This window comes from Capra hircus, chromosome 7, assembly GCF_001704415.2.
Source record: "Capra hircus breed San Clemente chromosome 7, ASM170441v1, whole genome shotgun sequence".
Taxonomy (NCBI): Eukaryota; Metazoa; Chordata; class Mammalia; order Artiodactyla; family Bovidae; genus Capra; species Capra hircus.
Window position 1 is genome coordinate 28,307,854 of NC_030814.1, and position 12,148 is coordinate 28,320,001.

A 12,148-nucleotide genomic window follows, 5' to 3' on the forward strand; every position below is an offset into this window, starting at 1 on the left:
ATCACTTCTGCTGCATTCCATTGGCCAAAAACAACCATCAAGCTAGCCCAGATTCAAATGCTGGGGAAATACACCATTTCTTAAGGTAAGCAACTGCACAGGTACAGCACAAGGGATGCAGATAAAGAGAGGGCAATAATTGTGGCCATTCTGGAAAACGTCCACCACAGGTGGCCTCCCACAGGGTCTGTTAACAGAAGAGATTTTGCATGGTGCTCAGTCCATCTCTGCTCGAAGACCCTGGAATAAAGGCTACTTTCCATTTCCCTACTGGCTTCCTTCTGTCATATATAGAGTCATAGGACATGGAGTATCAAATTCGAGGCATGGGCTCACAAAGCTAAACTATGGACTTGGATGGTTGCAAGACATGAAGCCTAGAATCTGGAAAGCCAGAGACAGCTGGTTTTAATAGTCTAAGAGAAGATTCTAGCCAAAGATTTGCAAACTCTGTCAGGCGTAGATGTTGCATTATGACATGGCAATTTACATGTATCTCTTTTAACTATAAACTTCCAGTTATAAGATTAATAAGTTCTGGGGATCTAATGTACCTGTTTATTATAATTAGTAACACTATATTATATACTTGAAAGTTGCTGATTGCATCTTAAATGATCTCACCACCAAAAAAAAAAAAAAAAAAATACGGTAATTATGTTACATGACAGAGTTTTAGCTAACACTATGGTGGTAATAATTTTGCTCTAAGTATATCAAATCAATAGGTTGTACACTTTAAACTTATAAAATATGTCCATTATATATCAATAAAGCTGGGATTGAAAAAGAAAAACAGATTACAAAAAAAAAAGTATCTCTTTGGTGTGCTATTTTAACTCACACTACTTGGCTACAAAGATGGAAGATGGCATCTTCCTTAAGAGCCTCTCCCACTCTTGCATGGACTCACAGTCTTTCCAGAGTCACTAACACAAGCTGTACTTATCCAGGCTACCAGTACCAAGGAGACTAGCAACAATGATCTGAGTGACATGGAGCATAGAGCAGCAGAAAATGTCTTATTGTCACATCTAACAGAACCTGAGAGCAAAACAAACTAGACAAGATAAGAGAACTTTGTTACTTCAGTGAGCTGTGTGCTGTGTTTAGTGACTCAGTTGTGTCCCACTCTTTGAAACCCCATGGACTATAGCCTGCCAGGCTCCTCTGTCCATGGGGATTCTCCAGGCAAGAATATTGGAGTGGGTTGCACGCTCTCCTCCAGGGGATCTTCCCAACCCAGGGATTGAACCCAGGTCTCCTCCACTGCAGGAGGATTCTTTACTGTCTGAGCCACCAGGGAAACCTGAGAATACTGCAGTGGGTAGCCTATCCTTTCTCCATGGGAACTTCTGACCGAGGAATCGAACTGGGGTCTCCTGCATTGTTGGTCCTAAATAACATCCCAAGCCCATGTTTGTAAGTGAACAACAAAAACCCTTGAGAAGTCATGATTTTCCAGACACAAAACAGGAAATATTAATGGACACTTGGGGATAATCAATAATGGGTCAGAAAATGCCCTGCATGTAGATTGGCATTTACCTGATATAATTCGAAAGACATCAAATTTCCCAGAATTAGCTGGGGAAAACTAAAAAAAAAAAAAAACCAAAAACCCCAAATTTTCACTATTAGAGTAACTCTTTCTGTGACTTAAGAGTCTGCAAGAAATCACTATAAAAGTATAAATGTTTCAAATATATCTTAAAAGAGAAGTCACTGCTTCATTAACAATTTATCATGTTTCTATTAGAGTTCAAATCCTGAGCAAAAGAAAAATAAAAAAGGAAGTCTTGATGAAAAAAGCAGATGGGACAAAGGGAGAACTCAGTAGGAACCTCGAGTAGACAGGGGTTTACATAGGGATACAGAGAACAGAAAGAGTAGAAGGAAGAGCTTTGTGATGACTTTGTGTCCTTCAGTGGTTTGCCTGGAGCCAGTACTGTGGAGAATGATGGAGACTGGTAAGGAGAGGAGGAATACACAGAAGGAGAGGACACTGCCCAGACACTTGGAATTTCCTTTTGGGTCCAGTTTCACATCTAGATTTCCTATTGTCACAGTGACAAATTACCACAAACTTAGTGGCTTAAAGTAACACAAATTCATCATCTTATAGTTCTGGAGGTCACAAGTCCTAAAATCAAGATGACAATGAGTCCCCAGAATGTCACCATTCTCCAGGCGTGTTCTCACTGGATCAGTACTTACCACAGGCATGGATTTTTATCCCTGGCCCACAACGCTTCTGCCACTGTCCGCGGACTTACAGAACGTCTTACCATGTTATTTTACAGCACTGCTTCCAACCAAGCATTTCACAACAAATGAAATGCAGCCAATGGGCCCATCCCCATGGAATTCACTGGTTTTCCCATGATGCCATCTTGAAGTAGCCAACTTGGCAGAAAGACAGAATGGCTTTTTGAACACTCAGTTATAGTGCACGAAGAGTGAGAGTACTTTTCAAAGCTGGGGCATTATGGACTGGGAGGTAGTATATAACTTGACAACAAACATATAGTTCTGTTTCTCCCATTAGCGAAATTCATGAATCTAAGATTCAAGGAATAGAAATAGGATTAACAGCTCTCACTAATACCCCTAATGATTCACTAATGAAGTGTTTGCTATTCATCCCTGAAACTTTAGGCTCAGCTTATTTGGACTCAATAGTTCCCCAAAGAGGAATGCTTTCAGCAAGAGACAAAACAGTGATTCCACTGAACTGGAAATTGAGATGATCACATAGCCACTTTGGGGTACTTATGTCTATGAATCAACAGCCAAAAGAAAAAGGTTACTGGGGGCAATTTTATCCAGAGGACATTTGCAACGTCTGGAGACATTTTTGTTGCCATAAATGTCATAACAGGAGGAGAGTGAACTAGTAGCTCATGGTTAGAGGGCAAGGATGTTGCTAACCTACATATGATGCACAGCCACTACAACAAAGAATAATCTACTTCAAGATGCCAAAAATATGGGAATCCTGCATTGCTCAGATGATCCTGGTGAATGACCCTCACTATCAAGGGGAAATTGGGTTGCTCCTGCACAATGTGGGTAGAGAGGAACTCGGGGGGCTCTGCTGTTATGTGATTGAAGTCCATGGAAAAGTAAAACAAGTCAATTAATGCAAGATTACTAATGGTCCAGAAACTTCAAGAATAAATGTTTAGGTTACCTCACCAGGAAAGGAATTCCAATTGCAGAAGAAGGCAGTTATAAACACCAGCTAGACCATGTAACTAACTGCAGAAATGAGAAATATTCCTGCATTTCTTCCTTATTTTGATATGAACATCTGTGTACACACTAAATAACTTTTATGTTCCTTGCTTCTCCCATTTCCTGAGCAACTAACATAAGATATATGGATAGTTGTTAACCTTATATCTCTGTATTTAAGGTACAGGATAAGAAAGCAGGAGTTTGAACGACTTAAGAGAAGAATGAACATAATCAAAAACACCAAAGGGAATTACTATACACTTAGGAGGAAAAGGTTAGCATATTTTCAGTTGTACACAGGATAGTTGTATCAGGTCAGGCAGAAGTATGACTTTGCTAAAGTACTTATTTTTAAAATAAGCATGGTTTACAGAGATGTATATGGGTGCCACATTGACAATGGGCAGATTATGGTGGCTTTCTAATACATCAGTATACCTCGGCTGAACTGTGTTTCCTAGCATTCACTTCCCTGTGTGTCTCTGGTTAAGGTGAACCATATCTGAGAGACCTATTTGCAGGAGATTTACAAAGTGGAAGTGCAGCAGCAGCCATATTATATTTAACCTTCAAATGGTAGAGTTGGGTGCATTTGTAGCTAAAGCATATTATCATTTATCTGCTGGTTTACCTTGTTGGCACAGGGCAGCACCCAGGCCTGCAGCTGCTCCACCTTTTCCTGGGATCTTCCTTCCACATCTTCCTGGGACATTTGTCTAGCTCTGTAACGAAAGGCACTATTTAATAATGGACAGAGACAGTGAAAACTGACACACGTCCCAGTTCATTCTCATGATCCTGGCTCCTCTTCATGGATTCTAGCTTGTTCTTGCTCTCCCCCACTTTACATCCGTCTTCCCTTCCCAACTGTTTGCAATGTAGACTTCAAGTTTTAGCATCCAACATGAACACAATAGGCCCAAAGAGTCTATTTAACCACACCCACAGTTGTGTATAATGTCAAATCTCTGTAAAAATCCCCCCACACACACACACACATACCACATTTTATACAGGCCCTATCCAGGGCCTACCACATTTTCCATGGCCCTAGAAGGATCTAGAGCATTACGGTCTCATGAAAGTATTTTTTTGAAAAACTTGTAAAAATAAACTGTTTCAAACTCAGTCAACTTAAAAAATTTTCATGTTATTATCTGTTTTCTCTTTATAGATAGATAATCACCTTCATGCCTAATTTAAATTTATAACTTTATATTCATTTCCCCAAAGAGGGTCTTCTAAATAGTGCTTCAAAATCGGCAAAAGCCCCTGCAGAGGTCTCCCTGCACTCGAGGTCAGTTCAGAGTCGATCTCTCTGAAAACAAATCAGAAAACCTTTTGCAGCTGCAGGATGAAATAGATGGAAACTGCAAACAAATGGAGAAGCCTGGCAAGTCCTGAGTTCTGACCACAAGGCATTTACACATGAAGTGAATTCATTTCAGCTCACATTAAGGAAAATATCACTGTAAGAAGGAGGGTTGTACTGGAAAATCAGGCTCAGTCTTGGAACATGCATATCCTCAACAAGAAGAGGGATGGACTGAGAGCCCGGGAGCTCCAGAAATGGGAGAAAGACTAATTAAGAGCACGGGAGCAGCAGAAACCAGAGAAAGACTAATTTAGAACATTTATCCAAATCTCCACAAGCCAAATCTCCTGGACCCTGGATCCTTCCGAAGAACAGAAACATTCGTAACACAAAAAGATACTTTCAGATCTCATTGGAATGATTCATTGAAGTAGGAACAAGAATATGCCTTGTTTAAGGAGAATTTGAGACTATGGAGTAGGTTTCTAAATCCAGTGCCTCACATAAATGTGACAACAAACTCTTAAGGCCAGAGATGAGTTTTGCTCAGAATGCCATTGCTTGATACAGATGAACACTTTATCACTGTAATAGGGTTGGAAGTAAAATTTAGCTTCTTAAAAACTGTGATAATGTTCATTTTACAGTTAAGTATTTTATTAAGAACACAAAAAATTTGTTTCATATTTCTAACGTTTTCTGTGATAAATTTTGAAAAGCTAGTATGCGTCTTTTATAGCCTAAACATATAGACTTTTAAAACATCTTTTAAAATGAACCACATTCATTTTATATATGTACCAGGCTAGATGGATAAAGGAAAGAGAGAGATGCATCAATAGATGAAGAGCTGTTACTTTAAACTTGACTGTAGTTTGGCCTGGGTAGGTTGAAAAGAAAGAATTCTGAAGAGGGAGAAAGACTTTTTAACAGCTACACCATATTCTCTAACTTTCAGTACAAGTCTGTGACATTCATGTCAGTGTCAGACAGCAGCTCCAGGAACTGAGACCCATGGGAGAAGGTGAGGTCACCAAGGAGGAGTCTGAGAATCAACAGAGGCAAGAAATCAGAACTTGAAGGAACAAGAAGAATATAAGTCACTACTGCTCAGGCCACCAATCCACCCTCCTGCAGAACTGTCAGCTATCTTGGGGAACATATGTTTCTCCCATTAAAGCAACTCATACCACATTATAAGGAGAAAAAACTAAAGGGTGACTCCAGAGGATTTGGGGACAGGCAGGTGGCCACCCTCAAGGTTACAGGTGTGACAAAATAATAGCCATTACAACAACTAAATTTTACTTACCAACATGTGTCCTATTTTCCCCTCATAAAATATCAGAATGTCCAAACCGCATTTTAAGTTCCATTTATTTGGAACTTGAAGTTTTACTCGAGTATCATTTGGTCCTTATAAAATGTTGTTAATCTCATCGTAGTAACTGAAAGCATCATACAGCAAACATTACAAGTTCTATCATAAAAAGATAAATTTGAAATAAAGACAGATTGTCCCAAAGAGTTACAGAAAAACTGGATCTGTTCATTTCATAACCTGCTGACTCTTAAGGTATGAGGGGATGAAAAGCAAGAGCAGGGACAGAGTCAGAGGGGCAACTCTTCAGTATTCTCCCTGGAAGACTGTGTTCCTTCTCTGTGTCTCCACTGAGGAAGGGCAAGTAGCTTCTCCAACTGGTTTCCCAGAAGAAAATCTATAACACTGAGCAACTTGATACAGTTTTCTCACCTCTCTGGGGTATATGTTTTTAACCTTTCTCTATAGTCTGGCTCCTTACTTCCAGTCCAGGCACTCCTAGCTAGTGGCATTTGACTTGACAGGATGTTCATACAACTTGTTGGTGATAGTTGTTTGTAAACGGATGTTCATTTGCATAAATTAGAGAACAGTCAAAGGCTGTACTACAATAACACCACTCTCATACTCCAATATGCCTTTTTAATGAGAAAGTCTCAGTTTGTTACCTGGGAACTCTCTGTGGCCTGTAACTATCTATTTCACCTACCAATGGACCTTTATGCAGCAGGGATCTCAAACAATCACCAGGTTGTAGGGTCCTGAAAAATGGGGCACAGAGTAACAACATGTGGCCACATCTATGGCAGAGTGTTACACGTGTGAACATCATCATTCATAACGTCACAGTGGGCAAAAAATATCCACCACAACCTCAGAAATGCTGACTTACCCTACAACATACTCAAGTTTCTTCTATCTGATTAAAATATGTTTTAAATTCTTTCTGAGAAACTATTAACTATAAAAAAAACTGCAACAAATAGATTTTAATTTTTTTCTAAATCTCTGTATAAGTCTAATTTCCAACAGGAAGCAGGCACCCTCAAAATAGCATAATTTAAGGAGAGTTTATTCACAAAGGGACCATGGGACCATTTACACAGATCCCAGCAGGTATAGGGAAGATCCCCTGGAGAAGGGAAAGGCTACCTACGCCAATATTCTAGCTGGAGAATTCCATGGACAGTACAATCCATGGGGTCGTAAAGAGTCAGACACGACTCGGCAACTTTCACTCTCAGTAGGGTATAGGAGATCCATAAGGGAGAGTGCAGTAACCTGGAGCTACCATCAATAGCACTGATACCATCGTGGAGTCCAAAGTGACAAGGGAATAAGAAATTACTAAAAGCCAGGAGAGAGTCATGTGCAGGAGGCTAGGTTAAGAGAAGCAGTGATCTTTAGAGAAGGGATAAAACCAGTCCAAGTTATTCCCTCAGGAGAAAACTGGGGCAAGAAATACCGTGACCTATTTCTAGTCCCTCTTTTCCATAAAGCATAATATTCATCAATGACCTCCTATTGACCAAATCCAAGGAAAAAACACTTAAGTTCTTTTCTTACTTCATCTTTCTCCAGAATTTGGCATAACTGACTACTCCCTTCATCCTGAAAGCCTTTTTGCTTTGATTTCTAAGACAATATTCTTTTCTTGGTTTATCTTCTTCCTTCTCTGATTCCTCCTAGGAGATCCTTTAACAGAATTCTCCTTCTCATCCTACTCCATAAATAATGGTATTCCCTAGAGATCTATTATCAAACTATCCTTTTTCCTTGGCTGATCTCATTCATTCTTCCATCACCACTACCACCTTGTTTACAGAAGTGACCATTATTGCTTGTCTTAGTTTGGGTTTCCTGAGAAGCAAATCCTGAAACAAGGATTTGAATGCGAGTAGTTTATTTTGGAGGTGATACCAGGAAACATCATTAGGGGAGCAGAGAAGTAAGGCAGTCAAGAAACAAAAGTAGGAAAAAATAGGAAGTCAAGAAATACCTGGAGTAACAGGCAAATTTGGCCATGGAGTACAGAATGAAGCAAGGCAAAGGCTAGTAGAGTTCTGCCAAGAGAATGCACTGGTCATAGCAAACACCCTCTTCCAACAACACAAGAGAAGACTCCACATGGACTTCACCAGATAGTCAACACCGAAATCAGACTGATTACATTCTTTGCAGCCAAAGATGGAGAAACTCTATACAGTCAGCAAAAACAAGACCGGGAGCTGACTGTGGCTCAGATCATGAACTCCTTATTGACAAATTCAGACTTAAATTGAAGAAAGTCAGGGAAACCATTAGACCATTCAGGTATGACCTAAATCAAATCCCTAACAATTATACAGTGGAAGTGAGAAATAGATTTAAGGGACTAGATCTGATAGATAGAGTGCCTGATGAACTATGGAATGAGGTTCATGACATTGTACAGGAGACAGGGATCAAGACCATCCCCATGGAAAAGAAATGCAAAAAAGCAAAATGGCTGTCTGGGGAGGCCTTACAAATAGCTATGAAAAGAAGAGAAGAGAAAAGCAAAGGAGAAAAAGAAAGACATACCCATTTTAATGCAGAATTCCAAAAGAGAGAAAGAAAGCCTTCCTCAGTGATCAATGCAAAGAAATAGAGGAAAATAATAGAATGGGAAAGACTAGAGGTCTCTTCAAGAAAATTAGAGATACCAAGGGAACATTTCATGCAAAGATGGGCACAACAAAGGACAGAAATGGTCTGGACCTAACAGAAGCAGAAGATATTAAGAAGAGGTGGCAAGAATACACACAGGAACTGTACAAAAAAGATCTTCACGACCCAGATAATCATGATGGTGTGATCACTCACCAAGAGTCAGACATTGGAATGTGATGTTAAGTAGGCCTTAGGAAGTATCACTACAAACAAGGCTAGTGGAGGTGATGGAATTCCAGTTGAGCTATTTCAAATCCTAAAAGATGGTGCTGTGAAAGTGCTGCACTCAACATGCCAGCAAATTTGGAAAACTCAGCAGTGGCCACGGGACTGGAAAAGGTCAGTTTTCATTCCAATCCCTAAGAAAGGCAATGCCAAAGAATGCTCAAACTACCACACAATTGCACTCATCTCACATGCTAGTAAAGTAATGCTCAAAATTCTCCAAGCCAGGCTTCAGCAATATGTGAACTGTGAACTTCCAGATGTTCAAGCTGGTTTTAGAAAAGGCAGAGGAACCAGAGATCAAATTGCCACATCCTCTGGATCATTGAAAAAGCAAGAGAGTTCCAGAAAAACATCTATTTCTGCTTTATTGACTATGCCAAAGCCTTTGACTGTGTGGATCACAACAAACTGTGGAAAATTCTGAAAGAGATGGGAATACCAGACCATCTGATCTGCCTCTTGAGAAATCTATATGCAGGTCAGGAAGCAACAGTTAGAATTGGACATGGAACAACAGATTGGTTCCAAATAGGAAAAGGAGTATGTCAAGGCTGTATATTGTCACCATGCTTACTTAATTTCTATGTAGAGTACATCATGAGAAACACTGGGCTGGATGAAGCACAAGCTGGAATCAAGATTGCTGGCAGAAAATATCAGTAACCTCAGACATGCAGATGACACCACCCTTATGGCAGAAAGTGAAGAAGAACTGAAGAGCCTCTGGATGAAAGTGAAAGAGAAGGGTAAAAAAGTTGGCTTAAAGCTCAACATTCAGAAAACAAAGATCATGGCATCTGGTCTCATCACTTCATGGCAAATAGCTGGAGAAACAGTGGCAAACTTTATTTTTGGGGGCTCCAAAATCACTTCAGATGGTGACTGCAGCCATGAAATTAAAAGATGCTTACTCCTTGGAAGAAAAGTTATGACCAACCTAGATAGCATATTAAAAAGCAGAGACATTACTTTGCCAACCAAGGTCCATCTAGTTAAGGCTATGGTTTTTCCAATAGTCATGTATGGATGTGAGAGTTGGACTCTGAAGAAAGCTGAGTGCTGAAGAATTGATGCTTTTGAACTGTGGTGTTGGAGAAGACTCTTGAGAGTCCCTCGGACTGCAAGGAGATCCAACCAGTCGATCCTAAAGGAGGTCAGTCCTGGGTGTTCATTGGAAGGACTGATGTTGAAGCTGAAACTCGAATACTTTGGCCTCCTGATGCAAAGAGGTGATTCACTTGAAATGACCCTGGTGCTGGGAAAGATTGAAGGCAGGAGGAGAAGGGGATGATAGAAGATGAGATGGTTGGCTGGCATCACCGACTCAATGGACATGAGTTTGGGTAAACTCCGAGAGTTGGTGATGGACAGGGAGGCCTGGTGTGCTGCAGTCCATGGGGTCTCAAAGAGTCAGACACAACTGAGCGACTGAAGTGAACTGAACTGAACTGAACTGAACTGAATTGAAGTAAGGTAGGGCAAAGAAGGGAGTTAATAAAGTGAACATTATCAAGCAAAGATACTCCAACAGATAAAAGAGCATAGTCTTATTGAGGAGATCCAAGTAATGGTACAAAATACATTCTAGAATTATTCCCATCAAGGCGCAAATGAGCTGGGGTCATTATACACACAACTCCTGAGAGTCACTGCATGAAGGCTATTCCCAGGGGGCATTAATTCCTCAGTGCTTCCAGCCTCCCATGAACACAGGCAGAGCAGACTCTGAGGGTAGTTACTGGCAATGGAAAGATGAGACAAGGTGCACAGAAATGGTAAGGTGTAAAGGTGGACACTGACAGCATCTGCTAAATTTACAAGCTTCCGCTTCTAGTTTGCCCCACACTCATGCCTCCATCCACCTCCTTGGACCTCTACTACAGGACTGGCCTTCAGGAATCTCCCACTTTTCACTCCCACTCCTACCCTTACCTGTTTTTCCTCGATTACAGAGATCACCTTCCACCAGCACCCAAAATAAGTTACCTACCAGTCAACTGTGAGTTGCCAACCAGGCTAGGCTGTGTTTCTGCAGCACTAACAATCACAGGATAATAATCACATGCCTGTGTGTGCCAGTCACTCAATTGTGTCCAAATCTTTGCAACCCCATGGACTCTAGCCCTCCAGGCTCCTCTGTCCATGGGATTCTCCAGGCAAGAATACTGGAGTGGGTTGCCAGTTCCTTCTCCAATCATGTACCTACTGGGTTAATAATAAAAGTATCCATGGGAATAGTGTCAGTTCTTTATCTAAAAGTCAGAACATACCAGAAGTGATACAAAAAAAAGTCAGATACTGGATAAAGCATAAGATTGCTCAAACATTAGATATGAAAACTAAAGATTATCTTTTAGGAGGTCTCTTCTTCAGTCAAGAGTTTTCTTCTTAAGTCATTAACAGACAGCTCCATGAACCCACCACGATGGCTCAAGTAAGGTCTTCCTACACACAACTAGCTCGTTTATTGTTATTATTATTCAGATAAATAAGTATTTCAGTGGACTGTCTAGCTGCATCTGCCATAGAATACTTTACCGTTAATAAACGTAATATAATCTGACTAACACTCCTGGCCTTAGCCCATTAAGGCTGCTGTACTGCTATTTGACCCCTCCTACTCCAGGATCCCAGCACTCCTTTGAAACTAAGGATTCCAGTTCAAGGATAGTATCTGTTACCTTCACCCATAGCCTAGAGGACAGCTGCTGGAACACTTTTCAAAAATTCTGACACTGTGTTTCCATTGTATTTCTCAGTGCTATGGCAAAAGGAGTATCCTCCTCCTGTCCTTCACAGAGGAAAACAGTTATGAGAATGGAGAACAGGTTATACATGACAAGTCCATTCCTATATCCCAATTTTCTAAGTTTAAATTTTTTTCCTCTATAGTATACCAAGAAATTTCTGGCCTATTTCATTGTGTCTGATACTGTTGAATTCAGATTATAATCAACCAACTGAGAAAGCCGTTAGAAATACTCTCAGCTGCTCAGTCAGCACAATCCAAAATCTGGTAGGAGAACCTATCTCAAAAGACTCAGCCTGGTCTAAAATTATACACCTCACTCTGAGCTAGCACCCCCAGAACCCACTCCCACATATATTCCCTAACTCTTATGCTGTATAAATTAATAAATCTTGCAATTTTACTCTCCCATATTTGACTTTGCTATTGGTCCCCTGGGATATGCTAGAATACAACACTAGTTGTCTAGAAGCATTGCGGAAAATGGGCAGGGTAACCGTCTCTGGTAAGGTTATCAGAGGACCTTCAAGCAAGGCAAGGATAGTTTCATCTAAGAGAGGATGTTTCTGCTGGCAAGAAAAACTTAATGGAGTTCGGGAATTTG